Source organism: Chamaea fasciata, unplaced genomic scaffold, assembly GCF_029207755.1.
Source record: "Chamaea fasciata isolate MVZ Bird 193981 ecotype frontalis unplaced genomic scaffold, bChaFas1.0.hap1 SCAF_46, whole genome shotgun sequence".
Taxonomy (NCBI): Eukaryota; Metazoa; Chordata; class Aves; order Passeriformes; family Sylviidae; genus Chamaea; species Chamaea fasciata.
The window spans coordinates 1,201,936-1,220,129 of NW_027094131.1; the positions used below are offsets into that span (position 1 = coordinate 1,201,936).

The 18,194-nt window shown below is 46.1% G+C and overlaps 1 long non-coding RNA gene across 1 annotated transcript; it reads right to left on the reverse strand.

The window, feature by feature from the left end:
• Positions 1-8,555: 8,555 nt before the first annotated feature.
• On the reverse strand, positions 8,556-16,979 carry LOC136303998 (uncharacterized). Its single transcript, XR_010724342.1, has 3 exons — positions 16,900-16,979; positions 16,139-16,281; positions 8,556-9,787 (listed from the first exon to the last, which is right to left on the reverse strand). It is a non-coding gene; the product is annotated as an uncharacterized lncRNA (long non-coding RNA).
• Between the last annotated feature and the right edge of the window lie 1,215 nt (positions 16,980-18,194).

Here is an 18,194-nt window from a genome sequence, read left to right on the forward strand (position 1 = left end):
TTGACCTCGCAGAGCCACCTGGAGTTTCCTAATTCCAGGGAAACAATTTCTATCCACAGATAAAACGCATCACTTTGGAAAGCTAAAGCTAAACCGAGCCTGGGGTTGTCTTTTTCTTGTTCTGTGTAACACCAGGCTCTTTATCAGAGAGGAAGAAATCTCAGCCACGTATCCGGAATATTTACCAGGAGAAAAGGACGGTTTTCCATTTGCTGATTCCCAAGATTTGCCTTTCTCCCCTGTCACCTTCACCTTGGCTGTGACCTTGCTGTGCCCGTGATGTTCCTGTGAGTTCAGGCACATGCATTGCAGGGGAGTGTTTATGTGCCAAATAAATACAGTGGATCGCTCTTAAACTCAGCTTTAGGATGTTTATTACAGATGGAGTTGCTGCCTCTCTGTAAATCAGAGCACTTAAAGTGCCATATGATCCCACAAAGGCTGTGTTTAGCAGCAGCAAATGCAGGAAAAGCTGTGTACAGGACTTTAGAGGGGCCATAAAATCCTGCCCTCCTTGCAGTGCAGGTGCAGGCAGCACGGAGGGCAGTAAAAACTCCCAGGAGACAAGGATGAGTCTCGGGGTTCAGCTCCTCAGAGTTATTGTCCAGCCCGGCCTTGGACACTGCCAGGGATGGACACCCCAGGATGGACACCCCGTGCCAGGACCAAGGCTGGTGCACATCAGGCACCCAAACAAGCCCCAGCAGCTGCAGCCTCGGCGGGTTTAATCCCAACCATCCAACATTCCCGAGCCGGCAGCACGGCAGTGCTGACCTCTAGTGAGAGGTCCCTGGAAAAGGGAGGATTTCTTGGGATAAAGTTCCCTTCCCAAAGCCTCCAAAAGCAACACCAGAACCCACAACAACCAAAAAGCACGGATGACAGTGTCCAACGAAAGGTTTTCTTTAAAAACCACCCCAAATTCACAAGGAAAGCGTCCAATCAAAGCCTCAGGGCTGGTACCGAGGAGCCCAGAAAGGACCAGGACAGCTCAGGGGGACAGGGAGCTCCCAAACTGCTCCGTTGGGTCCCCTCATTGTCCTCCAGAATCCAGAACTTTCACCCAAAATGTCCCTCGGGAAGATGAGAATTTTCCAGGCACCTCAAAAAAATCTCCACTGCACAAAAATCTCTTTTAAAACCAAGCTTTGAGATTGGGAGTTCTGCTTAGATTGAAACAATGAAATTCAGGATATTCTACATCAAATGCAACATTTTTGATTCTAACGGACTCCTCTCCCTGCAGCCAAACAAACGTCAAAGGCTCCTGAGCTTTTTGTGGCACACCAGGATTCCCTGGAGCCATCCCAGGAACATTTCCTGGAGTATCCCAGGAATATTCCCCATTCCTGGGGCTCCACAAACCTCCTGCCCCTTTACAGCAAGCTCAGCTCGGGTCAGAGATAATTGATCCAATTACCTCCAGGAGGAATTAAAGCAAAGCAAAGCGCACTCTGCAGGAGCCCTGGGAAGTCCCTGTTCAGCAAGGAACTTCCCACCGAAATGATGGGAAAAGGATGAGTTCCAGCATGGAATTCAAGGCTTTTCCCTCCGGAAGCAAAATCCAGTCCTTGCATTAACTCTTTTTATTGGTTTTCAGTCACTAAGTCTTAAAAAATAAATCGGTTTTCACATTGTTCAGGCTTGGAGAGGTTAGTGCTGTTCCTGAGCTGGGATAAATTCCTGAGGCTGAGCACTTTTTGTACTTCTGGAACTGGAGATTCCTCTGCAATATTCCCTGGGGAGCTTCTCCTCACCTTTTCCTCCCCCAGGGTTTTTTTTTTTTTTTGTGTTTGTTTGCTTTGTAATACACACTAGTAAAGAACTACTATTCCTATTTCCCAAATCTTTGCCTAAGAGCCTCTGATTGTAAATTTATAATTGAAAAAAGAAAAAAAAAAGGGGTTGAGGGGGGGTTTACACTCTCCATCCTAAAGGAAACTGCAGTTGTTGTTGGTTTTTTTTTTTTTTATTACCTGGCAGATACCTGTCTTCCCAAACCAAGACAGATTTTGGTACCCAATGTGGGGCTTGAGGGCACTGAGAAAAAGGAAGAGAAATAGCGGTTCTTAACTAACCTAGTACTTTCTTTTCTGTGCGTTGGATATAAAAACCTCATTAAGCAGCATCATGTGGTCTAACTTACCCTAGTTTGGATCGCATGTGATTGTGGCTGTATTCCTTCCATTTGCAGGCCCTTATCTAAACATGGGCCCTATAACTAAGGCTACTGTGACTGTCATCCAGTTTATTTTATAGCTTAATAAAGTGAAGAACTCATGGATTTTTAATTTCCTCTGGAAGGCAGGCACATGGATTCAGGGCTATTTTACACTAACTGTGTGTTTTTGGAGTTACTTTAACAATAGTACCTACTGTGAGGAAATGACACCGAGAGAGTTTTTTTCCCAACCCTTTACCCATCTCTTTGGGTCTGCCTCACCAGTTTTTGAAGAGTTTAAATCCTCTTTGAATGCTAATGATATCATACAATGGCTGGTGCTGCTAATATGCGTATTCTATTTAGCATTCAGAGATAAGGGAAGATTGACCTGGATAACCACCCTGATACCTACCTCACAGAATAGGGATGATACCCCAGAGCCTGACTCTGCCCCACAGCCTGCCTCAGAAAGGACCCACCCGGATTGGGTTGAAGTTCTGGTAAAAGAGATGGGCCAGATGCTGAGGGAGTACATTTCCCCAGCTCATGAAAAACTCTCCCCCTGCCCCGAGAAGGCGGAGACTGATGGTGCAGCAGTGGAACCCACAGATGTTACAACTGTCCAAGTTCCAGCTGAACCACAAGGGCAGCCACAGCCAGCAGCAGTCGCCCCTGTGGAAACAAGGAAGTGTAAAGTGAAATCGTCAGATCCTGGTATTAAGGATAAGAAAGGAGGGTCCTCACAGTCCACAGAAGAGCCACAGGTTGAGATCATCACTGAGTCCCTGACGTATGAAAGTCTACGTAATCTGCAAAAAGATATTGTACGACGAGGACGTGAGGCTTATACAGCCTGGTTACTTCGAGTCTGGGACCTTATGGGTACAAGTGTACAACTGGATAGTGCTGAAGCAAGGAATTTGGGACCCTTGACCCAGGACTCAGGTATAAATCAGGTATTTGTTAGAGAACAAAAGCCCCTTTCCCTTTGGAAACGACTTCTAATAAGTGTGAGAGAGAGATTTGTCCACAGAGACAAAATGCAAGAGCACAACCATAAAATGCGATGGAAGACCCTAGAAGAAGAAATCCAACAGTTGAGAGAAGTGGCAGTGTTAGAAGTACTTTTTAAAAAGACCAGACAGCATGATAATAACCCCAACAAGATTAGATGCACAGGGCACATGTAGAATCTAGCAACTCATGGACCATCTCAATACGCCACATTCATCGCAACAATTAATGCCGAGGATAACCGAAAGACAGTAGGTTCTGTTGCCAACAAGCCCGGAAATTATGAAAGTATGATCAGTGGCCCAATGCAGGCTCATGTCTCTGCAGTGATGAAAGAACTCGAAGAAGAGATGAAAAAAATAAGAGAGGAGATGAGAAGAAACAGTTCCCATGTAGCACCGGTGTGAGTCACAAGCCCCAAAATTAGAGCCCAACATTCCCCAGCGAGAGAGAGAGGGCACACCCCTCGAGCTGACCTGTGGTTTTATCTGCGGGACCACGAGGAGGACATGGGAGCGTGGCATGGGAAACCTACTTCTGTCCTGGCAGCACGGGTACGTGAGCTCAAGGAAAGAAACGCTAACAGAGGGAGTTCCACTAGAATGAAAGTAGCCTCAGCCTCCCATGAGCAAGCTGCCAAGTATTACGGAAGTGAGAATGCTGTGTCAGATTCCCTCGAAGGAACCTCTACCATGTATGTCCAAGAAGAGAATAATAACCAGTGCTAAAGGAGCCTTGCCTCTAGCCAGGAAGAGGCACGAGAAAATCGAGTTTTTTGGACTGTGTAAATTCGGTTGCCTAGCACATCAGAACCACAAAAATATGAAACTTTAGTAAATACTAGGTCGCAGTGTATTCTAATGCCATCGGGACATGTGAGGGAAGAACCGATTTCCATTGCCGAGGTGACGAGAGGATCACAAAAATTGACTCTGATTGAAGCCAAAGTGAGCCTGACCAGGAAAAAGTGTCAGAAACTTCCGATTGTGACCGGCCCAGAGGCTCCGTGTATTCTGGGCATAGACTTCCTCAAGAATGGATATTATAAAGACCATAAAAGACTCAGATAAGCTTTTGGAATAGCTGCTGTGGAGACAGAGAACATTAAGCAGTTGAACACCTTGCCGAGACTATCAGAGAACCCATCTGCAGTGGGACTCCTGAAGGTAAAAGAACAACAAGTACTTGTTGCCACCTCGACGGTGCACCATCAGCAGTATCAGACAAATCAAAACGCCGTGATCCCCATCCACAAAATGATCCGTGAGCTGGAGAGCCAAGAGGTGGTCAGCAAAACCCACTCACCCTTCAACAGCTCCATCTGGCCTGTGCGCAAGTCTGATGGAGAATGGAGACTGACTGTGGACTATCGTACATTGAATGAAGTGACTCCACCGCTGAGCGCTGCTGTGCCGGACATGCTGGAACTTCAGTACGAGCTGGAGTCCAAGGCAGCGAGGTGGTATGCCACTATTGACATCGCCAATGCATTTTTCTCCATTCCTCTGGCTGCAGAATGCAGGCCTCAGTTTGCTTTCACCTGGAGGGGCGTGCAGTACACCTGGAACCGGCTGCCCCAGGGGTGGAAACACAGCCCCACCATCTGCCATGGGCTGATCCAGGCTGCACTGGAGAAGGGTGAGGCTCCGGAACATCTACAGTACATCGATGACATCATTGTGTGGGGAAAGACTGCAGCTGAAGTGTTCGAGAAAGGAGAGAGGATCATCCAGATTCTGCTAAAAGCCGGGTTTGCCATCAAAAAAAGCAAAGTCAAAGAACCTGCCAGACAGATCCAGTCCCTAGGAGTAAAGTGGCAAGATGGACGGCGGCAGATCCCCACTGAGGTCGTTGATAAGATCACAGCAATGTCCCCACCGACCAGCAAATAAGAAACACAAGCTTTCCTAAGAGCCATAAGTTTTTAGAAGATGCACATTCCTGAGTACAGTCAGATCGTGAGCCCTCTCTACCTGGTTACCCACAAAAAAAACCAATTTCCACTAAGGCCCTGAACAGCAACACGCCTTTGCCCAGATCAAGCAAAAGATTGCTCATGTAGTAGCCCTTGGCCCAGTCAGAACAAGACCAGATGTGAAAAATGTGCTTTACTCTGCAGCCGGAAACAACAGTTTGTCCTGGAGCCTTTAGCAAAAAGTGCCTAAAAGACCCGAGGCCGACCACTGAGATTCTGAAGTCGAAGTTACAGAGGATCTGAAGCTAACTACACTCCCACAAAGAAAGAGATCTTGGCCGCCTATGAAAGAGTTCAAGCTGCCTCAAAAGTGATTGACACAAAAGCACAACTTCTCTTGGCACCCCGACTACCAGTGCTGGGGTGGATGTTTAAAGGAAAGGCTCCCTCCACCCACCATGCCACCGACGCCACATAAAGCAAATGGATTGCCCTCATCACACAGCGTGCCCGTATTAGAAACCCAAATCGCCCTAGGATTATAGAGATAATTACAAACTAGCCAGAAAAAGAAAACTTTAGTCTCACGGATGAAGAAAAGCAAGAACAAGTGACACGGGCTGAAGAAGCTCCTCCGTACAACCAACTGCCGGCAAAAGAAACACACTACGCTCTTTTCACTGACGGTTCCTGTCGCATTGTAAGAATGAACCATAAGTAAAAAGCAGCCATATAGAGCCCCACACGACAAGTTGCAGAAGCCACTGAAGGAGAAAAGAAATCAAGTCAGCTTGCTGAACTCCAAGCTGTTCAATTATCCCTTAACATCGCTGAAAAAAAAAAAGTAGCCAAAGCTCTACCTCTACACTGATTCGTAAATAGTAGCCAATGCTCTGTGGGGCTGGCTGGAAAAGTAGAAAAAGGCCAACTGGCAGCGTCAGAAAAAACCAATCTGAGCTGCTGATGAATAGAAAGACGTTGCCACTCGTGTAGAGAAGCTGCCTGTGAAAGTCTGCCATGTAGATGCCCATGTTCCCAAGAGTCGGGCTAATGAGGAACACCAAAACAACAAGCAGGTAGATCAGGCTGCCAAAATAGAAGTGTCAAAGATAGATTTAGATTAGCAACACAAAAGAAAGTTGTTCCTAGCTCGACGGGCCCATGATGCCTCGAGTCATCAGGGCAGAGATGCCACCTACAAGTGGGCCCGAAACCGAGGGGTGGATTTAACCATGGACAGTATTTCTCAGGTTATCCATGACTGTGAGACATGTGCTGCAATCAAGCAAGCCAAGCCAGTGAAGCCCTTATGGTGTGGTAAACAGTAGTCCAAATATAAATATAAAGAAGCCTGGCAAATTGACTACATCACCCTTCCCCAAACCCGCCAGGGCAAGTACTATGTGCTAACCATAGTGAAAGCCACCACTAGATAGTTAAAGACCTACCCTGTGCCTCATGCTACTGCCCGGAACACCATCCTGGGCCTGGAAAAACCAGTCCTGTAGAGACATGGCACCCCTGAGTGGATCGAGTCGGACAATGAGACCCATTTCAAGAATAGTCTTATAAGCACCTGGGCTAGAAAACATAGCATCAAGTAAGTGTACCATATTCCTTATCGTGTACCAGCGGCCAGAAAAGTTGAACAGTGCAATGGCCTGCTTAAAACTACCTTGAAGGCACTGGGTAGGAGAGCCTTCAAGAATTGAGATATTAATTTAGCAAAAGCCACCTGGTCGGTGAACACTCGAGGTTCCACCAACCGAGCAGGTCCTGCCCAATCTGAGCCCTTGCAAACGACAAAAAAAAATAAAGTTCCAGTGGTACACATGAGAAGTATGCTGAGAAAAACTGTTTGGATTAATCCTGCCTCCAGCAAAGACAATCCCATCCGTGAGGTTGTCTTCGCTCAGGGACCAGGTTGCACCTAGTGAGTGATGCAAAAAGATAGAGAGACCCAATGTATACCTCAAATGGACCTTGTTTTGAAGTGAACTACCCATGACAATGTAACTGTATCCATATTTGCATACATATTTATATATATGTATTTTAACAGTTAAAACTCAATGTAATATGTTCGTATGGAAAAAAAATTCGGGATGGATAATGTTGGGGGTTAGGTTTGTTCCTTCTTTCTCTAAAGAATTTTTTCCCCATAAGTTACCAAAGAAACCAAGCGTTGGATACTTAAGAGTACTTAACCAAAACAAAGAGGTGGACAAAGTTGGAAGAAGGAGAAAATGCAAGTAAAAGACAAAGCTTGAGACAGCTGCCAGCTCTTCTTTTTCCGGCGTTCAGGGAGGGAGAGAACGGCTGTTGCTGGCTGGAGGAGTTTCACTGTGGCCAAAGGGATCCAGTCCTGGGAAATCTACTATCACCGGTTCAGCCTGAATCCTGAGTTTTCCCTGCCACCCGCGGGAGCTGGTCCAGGCACGGCCTCGCCTTCGGCTTCTTCGGCGCTGCTCCTCTTGCTGCAGCGTGACCCTGCACCCCCTGCGCTGCCGGGACATCCTGCCCCTGCCTGCCGGGACACCCTGCCATCCCAGCGACCAGCCCGGGACTTTTCCACTGTTTCAGCTTGGTGCTCTGAGGATCCTGCAGAGACACCGAAACCAAACTGCCCTGGGTTTTGTGAAACAAAGCCCTCAAGGTTCTTAGTACTGTTTTCGTTTGTCATTAATCCTGTAGTTGTTTGGTGGGGGTTTTTTTTGTGTTTGCTTGCTTTGTAATACATACTAGTAAAGAACTGCTATTCCTATTTCCCAAATCTTTGCCTAAGAGCAAAAGCAGAGACTGGGGAAACTGTCAGGGAAAAGAATTGGTATGCTTTCCTTAGATTTTCACATCTTACCTTGTTTTCAGATACTGAAGTTAAATGCTACAAAGACACTGGAGTAACATATAGGGGTATCTGGAGCACGGCAGAGAGTGGAACTGAATGTTTAAATTGGAATAGCAATGGCCTGGTGGACTGGTTCTCTCCACAAGCAGAGAAGCTTCTGCAGCACGGAAAGTGCGTCTCCTAGCCTGGGAAGCGAGAAAGCGCCTGTTCTCTGCGCCAAGTGCAGTCAGCGGTTCAACGCTGCAGGCAGGCTGGGAACAGCGCTAGGTGCCGTTTCTGAGCTCTCCACAAGCAGAGAAGCTTCTGCGGCACGGAAAGTGCGTCTCCTAGCCTGGGAAGCGAGAAAGCGCCTGTTCTCTGCGCCAAGTGCAGTCAGCGGTTCAACGCTGCAGGCAGGCTGGGAACAGCGCTAGGTGCCGTTTCTGAGCTCTCCACAAGCAGAGAAGCTTCTGCGGCACGGAAAGTGCGTCTCCTAGCCTGGGAAGCGAGAAAGCGCCTGTTCGCCGCGACTAGTAACTAATAACTAGGACTAGTTCCATTGACGCATGCCACACGAGTTTCTTCACCTTACATAGCTTTCATTTCTACTCATGAATGCAATTGACTTTCCCTGCTGTTACTAGTTTTCCTCAGATTTTTAGTCCAGAGGGACTTTTATCCAAAAGGTCCAGGGACAAATAAGCACCAGAGTTTAACTTAACTGTGTTTTCATTCATTTCCACTGTGCTTAAAATTCAAGACTTAAATAAAACTGAAAACACTCCTTCTGCAGTATCCTATACGTAGAATTTGAAAGTTTAAGTAAACTTTAGCATTCCAAGTAACAAGAATTTCCTGTGATCCCCATTTTAATGATGGAGAAGTGGAGCCTCCTCACAATTTCACAGGAGAGCTGGCAAAACCAGGAATGGGTGTCATAATTTCGATCTTTAACCACAGGCATATATTATTTGCTAGATAATATTTTTCTTACGTTGTCTCTGAATTCTGCACATCGTACCGCTCAATGCTGTTCTGATTAGTAAGACGAGCTGCTTTTCAACCTACTTTGTAACTCTATTTGCCTGAGCTCCCTCCTCTTACTGCATTCTTATGGTGCAAATGGTGTAAGTCGTTAACTTTCTATTACTGTATTCTGTCTCAGTTGTGCTTTTGATGATTACTTGCATCGTGCACTGGGAACGTGTGGGCACGAGGAACTGTGTGGTCTCCGTACTATGGCTGCCTCTGCTTACTGACATCTCTTGACAGACAGTTTTTCTGGCTGGAAGCTTTGATTCTCAAATAATATGCTAATAGTTAATTATGCTGTCTTCTGATTGTGATGGAACGTGAACAACTGTATTAATAACTAAAATGGGCTTTTTCTTCTCCATGTGTAGTGGTTTGGAAGCAAAACAAATGAGAGGCTCCAAGTCAGAGATACAATTTAATAGGAAAAAAAAAAGGAAAGAAAGTAAACTAAAATAGATGCAATAATACAAAAGACCACTGACAGAGTCAGAATACAACCTGAGCGGAGTGATGGAAGCAGTCCAGATGAGGTGGTCTTCCTGAAGCAGTGATCCTGTAGAAAGGTCTGGTAGCTCGGGTCCTCTGGGAATCCAGTGGGTAAGCGCCCCTCTGGTGTTCAGAGTCTCAGCTTATATCCAGGCTGGAATGCTTGGTTCCTCCCTCTGGGCGGAGCATCTCACAATGGGATGGTGAGTCATGTGATAAGGCCTGATGGGCCCATTAACAGGAGGTAGTCCAGGAGGGGGTTATCTGTGAGCTGTGTAGCAAAGGTGCTGATGGGCCATTAACAGAAGATAAGCCAGAGTGGAGGAGGCAGGGAGCACTGCCTCACCTGGTTTCAACAGTTCATGAAGATGGTGATAGAATATACTTCAACCCAGGACAAAATTTTAAAGCCCCAAAATCCCCTAAATTCACCCCAAAATTTCCACCCAAAATCCCAAAAATTCACCCCAAAATTCCCACTAAAAATTGGGATTTTTAGAGCCCCAAAATCCCTAAAAATTCACCCCAAAATTTCCCCCCAAAATGCCAAAAATCACCCCAAAATTCCCACTAAAAATAGGAACTTTTAGAGCCCCAAAATCCCCCAAAATTCACCCAAAATGCCCCAAAAATGACCCCAAAGATTCCCACTAAAAATCGGGATTTCAGAGCCCCAAAATCCCAGAACATGACCCCAAAATCCCGACTGAAAACTGAGATGTTTTTAAGCCCCCAAATCCCCCAAATTCACCCCAAAATTCCCACCCAAAATCCCCCAAAATTCCCATTAAAATTGAAATTTTTAGAGCCCAAAAATCCCCAGAATTCACTCCAAAATTTCCTGCTTAAAGTGGGAATTTTTAAAGCCCCAAAATCCCAAAAATTCACCCCCCACAACTGAGATTTTTAAAGCCCCAAAATCCCCCAAATTCACCCCAAAATTCCCACCTAAAATCCCTCAAAAAACCCCAAAATTCCCACTAAAAATTGGAATTTTTAAAGCCCCCAAATCGCCTAAAGTCACCAAAAATTTGGAATTTTTAAAGCCCCAAAATCCCCTAAATTCACCCCAAAATTTCCACCCAAAATCCCAAAAATTTACTCTAAAATTTCTCCACCAAAAATTGAGATTTTTAAAGCCCAAAAATCCCCTAAATTCAGCCCAAAATTTCCACCCAAAATCCCAAAAATTTACTCCAAAATTCCCCCCCAAAACTGAGATTTTTAAAGCCCAAAAATCCCCTAAATTCACCCCAAAATTTCCACCCAAAATCCCTAAAAATGACCCCAAAATTTCCACTGAAAACTGAAATTTTTTAAGCCTCAAAATCCCTCAAATTTACCCCAAAATTCCCCCCAAAAATTGGGATTTTTAGAGCCCCAAAAGTCCCAAAAATTCACCCAAAAATTGGAATTTTTAAAGCCCCAAAATCCCCAAAATTCACCCCAAAATTTCCACCCAAAATTCCAAAAATTTACTCCAAAATTCCCACTAAAAATTTGGATTTTTAAAGCCCCTAAATCCCCCAAAATTTACCCCAAAATTCCCTCAAAAATTGGGATTTTCAGAGCCCCAAAATCCCTAAAAATTCACCCCAAAATTCCCACCCCAAATCCCCCCAAAAAACCCCAAAATCCCCTCTAAAAATTGGAACTTTTAGAGCCCCAAAATCCCCCAAAACTCACCCATAATGCCCCAAAAACGACCCCAAAAATTCCCATTAAAAATCGGGATTTCAGAGCCCCAAAATCCCAGAAAATGACCCGAAAATCCCGACTGAAAAATGGGATTTTTAGAAGCCTCAAAATCCCCCAAATTCACCCCAAAATTTCCACCCAAAATGCCAAAAATCACCCCAAAATTCCCCCTCCAAATTTGGAATTTTTAGAGCCCCAAAAATCCCAAAAATTCACCCCAGAATTTCCACCCAATATCCCAAAAAATGACCCCAAAATTTCCACTGAAAACTGAAATTTTTTAAGCCTCAAAATCCCTCAAATTTACCCCAAAATTCACCCCCAAAATTGGGATTTTTAGAGCCCCAAGAATCCCAAAAATTCACCCAAAAATTCGAATTTTTGAAGCCTCAAAATCCCCAAAATTCACCCCAAAATTTCCACCCAAAATCCCAAAAATTTACTCCAAAAATTCCCACTAAAAATTTGGATTTTTAAAGCACCCAAATACCCAACATTCACCCCAAAATTTCCCTCAAAAATTGGGATTTTCAGAGCCCCCAAATCCCTCCAAAAAACCCCAAAATCCCCACTAAAAATTGGAACATTTAGAGCCCCAAAATCCCCCAAAAGTCACCCAAAATGACCCCAAAATGACCCCAAAAATTCCCATTAAAAATCAGGATTTCAGAGCCCCCAAATCCCAAAAAATGACCCCAAAATTCCGACTGAAAAATGGGATTTTTAGAAGCCCCAAAATCCCCCAAGTTCACCCCAAAATTCCCACCCAAAATCCCCCCATTAAAACCCAAAATTCCCACTAAAAATTGGGATTTTCAGAGCCCCAAAATCCCCAAAAATTCACCCAAAATGCCCCAAAAATGACCCCAAAAATTCCCACTAAAAATCGAGATTTCAGAGCCCCAAAATCCCAAAAAATGACCCCAAAATCCCGACTGAAAACTAAGATTTTTTAATCCCCAAAATCCCTTAAATTCACCCCAAAAATCCCACTCAGATTTCCCACTAAAATTGAGATTTTTTAGAGCCCCAAAAATCCCCAAAATTCACCCCAAAATTTCCTGCTGAAAGTGGGAATTTTTAAAGCCCCAAAATCCCCAAAATTCCCCCCAAAATTCCCACCTACAATCCCTCAAAAAAACCCCAAAATTCCCACCAAAAATTGCAATTTTTAGAGCCCCAAAAATCCCAAAAATTCACCCAAAAATTGGAATTTTTAAAGTCCCAAAATCCCCTAAATTCACCCCAAAACTTCCACCCAAAATCCCCTAAATTCACCCCAAAATTCCCACTAAAAATTGGAACTTTTAGAGCCCCAAAATCCCCCAAAATTCACCCAAAATGCCCCAAAAATGACCCCAAAAATTCCCATTAAAAATCGGGATTTCAGAGCCCCAAAATCCCAAAAAATGACCCAAATTTTCGCCCCAAAAATCAGGATTTCAGAGCCCCAAAATCCCAAAAAATGACCCCAAAATTCTGATTGAAAAATGGGATTTTTGAAGCCCCAAAATTACCCAAATTCACCCCAAAATTCCCACCCAAAATCCCCCAAAATTCTCACTAAAATTGAGATTTTTGGAGGCCCCAAATCCCCAAAAATGACCCCAAAATTCCCACTAAAAATTGGAATTTTTAGGAGCCCCAAAATCCCCAAAATTCACCCAAAAATTGGAATTTTTGAAGTCCCAAAACCCCCCAAATTCACCCCAAAATTCCCACTAAAAATTTGGATTTTTAAAGCCCCAAAATCCCCCAAATTCACCCAAAATTCCGACTGAAAATTGGGATTCTTGATGCCCCAAAATCCCCAAAATTCTCCCCAAAAATCCCAAAAAACCCCCAAACCCCCTCCCAGTACAAATCAGTACAAACCAGTAAAGAAAAACCCCAAACCAGTATAAACCAGTACAAACCAGTCACCCCAAATCCCTTCCCAGTTCATCCCACTTCATCCCAGTGACCCCTAAACCCTGTCCCAGTACAAACCAGTAAGGAAAACCCCCAAACCAGTACAAACCAGTATAACCCATGACGGGATACACCGAGGCGCAGAGCGGCACCACGGGGCATGACGGGATACACCGAGGCGCAAAGCGGCGCCGTGGGGCATGACGGGATACACCGAGGCGCAAAGCGGCGCGGAGCATGATGGGATACACCGAGGCGCAAAGCGGCGCCGGGGGAATGACGGGATACACCGAGGCGCAGAGCGGCACCGCAGGGCATGACGGGATACACCAAGGCGCAAAGCGCCTCAGGGCATGACGGGATACACCGAGGCGCAAAGAAGCGCGGGGCCCGATGGGATACACCGAGGCGCAAAGCGGCGCCGCGGGGAATGACGGGATACACCGAGGCCCCAAATGACCCCAAAATGGTCCCGAATTTCCCCCCAAAAAAATCTGCCCCAAATTTCCCCAAAAATCCCCAAAATTCCCCTCAAATTTCCCAAAAAAATCTAAAAAAATTCCCAAAATTTCCTCAAAAGTCCCAAAAAATTACCAAATTTTACCAAAATCCCCCCCAAAATTCCCAAAATTTCTTCAAAAATCCCCCAAAATTCTTCAAAATTCCTCAAATATCTCTCCCAAAATTGTCCCCAAATCCCCCCAAAATCGACCAAAATTCTCCCAAAAACAGCCCACAAAAATTCCCAAAATTTCCTCAAAAATTCCCCAAATTTTACCAAAATCCAAAAAAAATTCCCAAAATTTTGTCAAAAATCCCCCCAAATTCCCCAAAATTTTCAAAATTTTTTCAGAAATCTTCCAAATTCTCCAAAATTTCACCAAAATCTAAAAAAAATCCCAAAATTTCTACAAAAATTTCAAAAATCCCCCCAAATTTCTCAAAATTGCCCTCCCAAATTTCTCAAAATTTCCCTCCCAAATCACCCAAAATTTCCCTCTGAAATCACCCAAAATTTCTCCCGATATGACCCAAAATGGTCCAAAAATTCCCAGGATTTCACCATTCCTTCTCCAAATTCCTCCGAATCCCCCGAATTTCCCCCTGAAATTCCCAAATTTTCCCAAAATTCCCCCAAATAACCCCGAAATTTCCGGAAAAAAAAGCCAAATTTCCCCCAAAAAGTCCCAATTTTTTTCCCAAATTCCTCCCAAAATCCCCCAAAATTTCCCCCCAAATCCCCTGAATTTTCCCAAAATCCCCAAAATTCCCCCAATTTTTTCCAAATTACCCGAAATTTCCCCCAAACTCTCCCAAATTGCCCCAAAAATTCCCCCAAATTTGCCCCGAAATGACCCCAAATCCTCAAAATTCTCCCAAAATTCCTTCAAAACTCCCCAAAATGCCCCCAAATTTTCCCAAAATCCGCCAAATTCTCTCCCTGCAGAGCGCCCATTGGTGGCCCTTGAGGTCGGAAAGTTTTGGGGGAAAATCCCTGAAATTTGGGGAAATTTGGGGTGAAAATTTGAGAATTTGGGGGAAAATTGGGATTTTTGGGGTCGTTTTTAGGGGAATTCTGGGGGGGAAATGGAGGATTTGGGAAATCTGGGAGAAAATTTTGGGGAAATTTTGGGAGATTTGGGGTGAAAATTGGGAATTTGGGGATTTTGGGGGGAATTTTTAGGGGATTTTGCGGGAAAATCGGGAAAATTTTGGGATTTTTTGATGGTTTGGGGTCGTTTTTAGGGGGATTTTTGGGGAAAATTTGGGGGAAAAGCCCCAAAATTTGGGAAAAGTGGGAAAAAAATTGGGAACATTTGGGGGGATTTGAAAGATTTGGGAATTTTTGTGGAAAATTTTGGGGAATTTTGGGGGAATTTTTTGAGGATTCTGTGGGAAACTTTCGGAATATTAAAAAAAATTGGGAAAAATGGGGAAAAATGGGGAAAAACTGGGAAAAAATTGGGAAAAATGGGGAAAAATTGGGGAAATGGGGAAAAATTGGGAAAAATTGGGAAATTTTGGGAATTCTGGGGGAAAATTTTGGGAATTTTTTCGAGGAAAAAAATTGGAATTTTTTGGGGGGGAAATTTGGAGTTTTTGGGAAATTTGGGGATTTTTGTGGGAATTTTGAGGGATCCCCCCTCTGCCCCATAGATCCCGAATCCCAAACCCCGCCCCACAGATCCCATCCCCGCCCCCCAGATGGCTCCTGCCCCACAGATTGTCCCGCCCCCGTCTCTGCCCCACAGGAGCCGCTGGAGCCGCCCCACAGGATCCGGCGCCCCCCGAGTGACCTCCTGAGCAACCCCTGCCACGGTGAGCCCCACGGCTGAGCCCTGACCCACGGATCTGTGACTCACGGCTGAGCCCTGACCCACAGAGCCCGGACCCACAGAGCCCTGACCCACAGATCTCTGACCCACGGCTGAGCCCGGACCCACAGAGACCTGACCCACGGATCTCTGACCCACGGCTGAGCCCTGACCCACAGAGCCTGGACCCATAGATCTGTGACCCACAGAGCCCTGACCCATAGAACTGTGACCCACGGCTGAGCCCTGACCCACAGAGCCCTGACCCACGGCTGCGCCCTGACCCACAGAGCCCTGACCCACCGAGCCCTGACCCACGGATCTGTGACCCACAGATCCCTGCCCCACAGACCCCTACCCCACAGATCCCTGCCCCACAGATCCCTGTCCCACAGATCCCTACCCCACAGATCCCGGACCCACAGATCCCTGTCCCACAGATCCCTGCCCCACAGAGCCCTGACCCATAGATCTGTGACCCACAGAGCCCTGACCCACAGAGCTCTGATCCACAGATCCATGACCCACGGCTGAGCCCTGCCCCACAGATCTCTGCCCCACAGATCCCTGCCTTGCTAGGGGCCGGGGCTCAGGCCTTGCCCTTTTGGATTCATGGAACACATCCAGGTTTGCTCAGCACCAGAGACACCTTTGCCTTGTCTGTCCCCACCTGTCATCAGTGCCTGCAGTGATGGAACCTGGGGACACTTTCTCCATTGGGTCTCTCTGTGTGTCCCATTAAAACTGCAAAAAACTTCAGTGTTTTAATTTACCTTTGAGTTCTTGAGAAGTTTTTGGAACACTCTTTCAGGGACAGAGTTGAATGGAAACACCAAATCCACGGGAGGGTCATTCAAGTCCTTGTGCTGTTTCTGTGCTGCTGAGCTGGGCCGGGCTCCTGGCACAGAGGCAGCTCCTGGCAACAAAGGAAACTTTTAGAAAGACATTTCCCCTGAGGAGAAATCCTCCTTCAGATGGGTCACCTGTATTATTTGAAATGTAGACTCAGAGTGAAAGTTTACAGTGGCATAACAACCTTTTCTGTTCCTTTCTCATTAATGGTTAACCCTCTCCTTTTTGTTTGCTTTGGTTCATTTTGCTTTTAACAGTAGAGAACATCATTCTTACATGGAATATTAGGTTTTGCACTTAGGCTAATTGATATCTACGCCTATAGAGCCCATACCTATGGAATATTAAGTTTTAAATACAATACGTATGTTTCATGAGTAAATAAACACGTTGAAGTGAACAAGTGTCCCCCAGCCCCTCCAGGATCCCCAACTGTTCCCTCAGCGCCCATTCGCCCGCCCCCAAAGCGTCCCCGGATCCCTTGAACGCTCCGACCCCACAGATTCCCCTTAGAGCGACTTCAGGGAATTCATCTCCAATCATCCCCCCTGGCCTCGGAGCCCCTCGGAACACGGTTCTGCGCTTAAAAACTCCTGCCCCGCCCCGCGCCCTAGAGAGCTCGGTTACAGCTCCCCAAGCTCCCCGCAAGTGCTCCCGAGCCGTACACGTTCCCCCCGAGGACCTCAAATCGCGGCTCGGACACAAAAGTGTCCCCAAAGCGCCTTCCCGGAACCCCAGACGCCGCGTTCGAGCCACTTCCGGGACTACAGCTCCCAGCATGCTCCGCGGCGCACTTGGAGCGCTACTCCAGCCGTGACTCCATCTCCCATCATGCCCCGCGCCCCGCCGACAGCCGTTGGAGCTGCGCCTCCACCTCCCGTGATGCTCCGCGGCGCCGTTCAACCCTGTTCTCCCCGCGCCTACAACTCCCATCATCCCCCGCGCCCCAGAGAGTCCCCTCAGAGCCCCCCAGGTGCCCGCCCGGACCCCGAAGGGCCCCGGATTCCCCTCCCTGACCTCCAAGTGCCCCCCTGGACCCCGAGTTGTCCGACAGAATCCCTAAGTGCCCCTCCAAGTGTCCACCCGCTTCCCAAATGTGTCCTCCAGACCCTCAAGTTCTCTCCAAATTCCCTGCCCCAAATGTGCCCCAGAAATGTCTCCATGAACCCCAAAGTTGCCCCTTTTACCCTGTCTGAGAAAATGCTAAAGAAGATGACAAAAGGACTAAAAATAGAGCAAATCAGCATGAAGAAGAAGAATTCAATAGCCAGTAGTGGTCAAGCAATTCATGAAGGGAAGTGTGTTACTTAGAACCAATGACCAATAACTTTCTTCGTTGCTAAAAATATATTGATTTTTTAATGTCAATATAAAAATTAGCTAATAAAATATAGAAAAATGTTATTATAAAACTGAAAAATAAATTTCTAATTTTATTATTTACATAAGTTTGTTTTTATAAAAAAATGCTGAATTTTCTTTGATGTTTTGGGAGCGCAGTCCAAGGTGGGTGATGTCACACGTGGTGAGGTTGGGTGAGAAGCGGGTTGTCCAAACAGGGTCAGCCTGCAAGGGGCTCATTCTTCGCTGTGCTCAGAACTCCTAAGGAGACATTCAGCACCAAGATCACCTAAAGAACGCTTCAGTCAACTCTTCAATGAAATGAAAAATAAAAAAAATACTCCTGCAATTAAAAAACCAAAAATCACGAGGTGCGCTTTGATATCTTCCTCCTTAAGAGAATTCCGAACTGATTCCAAGCAGCTGCACAAGCCATGGAGACTTGAAGACAACTGAAGGAAGACCAAGAGCTCCGCAGGGATTTCGGTGGTTTTTTATCAGGTGGATTTGGGGCTGAGTCCAGGAGCCCCGAGGAACAGACCCCTGAGGAACACCACTGGTGACCGGCTGCCAGCTGGATGCGGCGCCATTCCCCACCACCCTCTGCCTTTGCCTCCCCAGCAAAGAGTGCTCCTG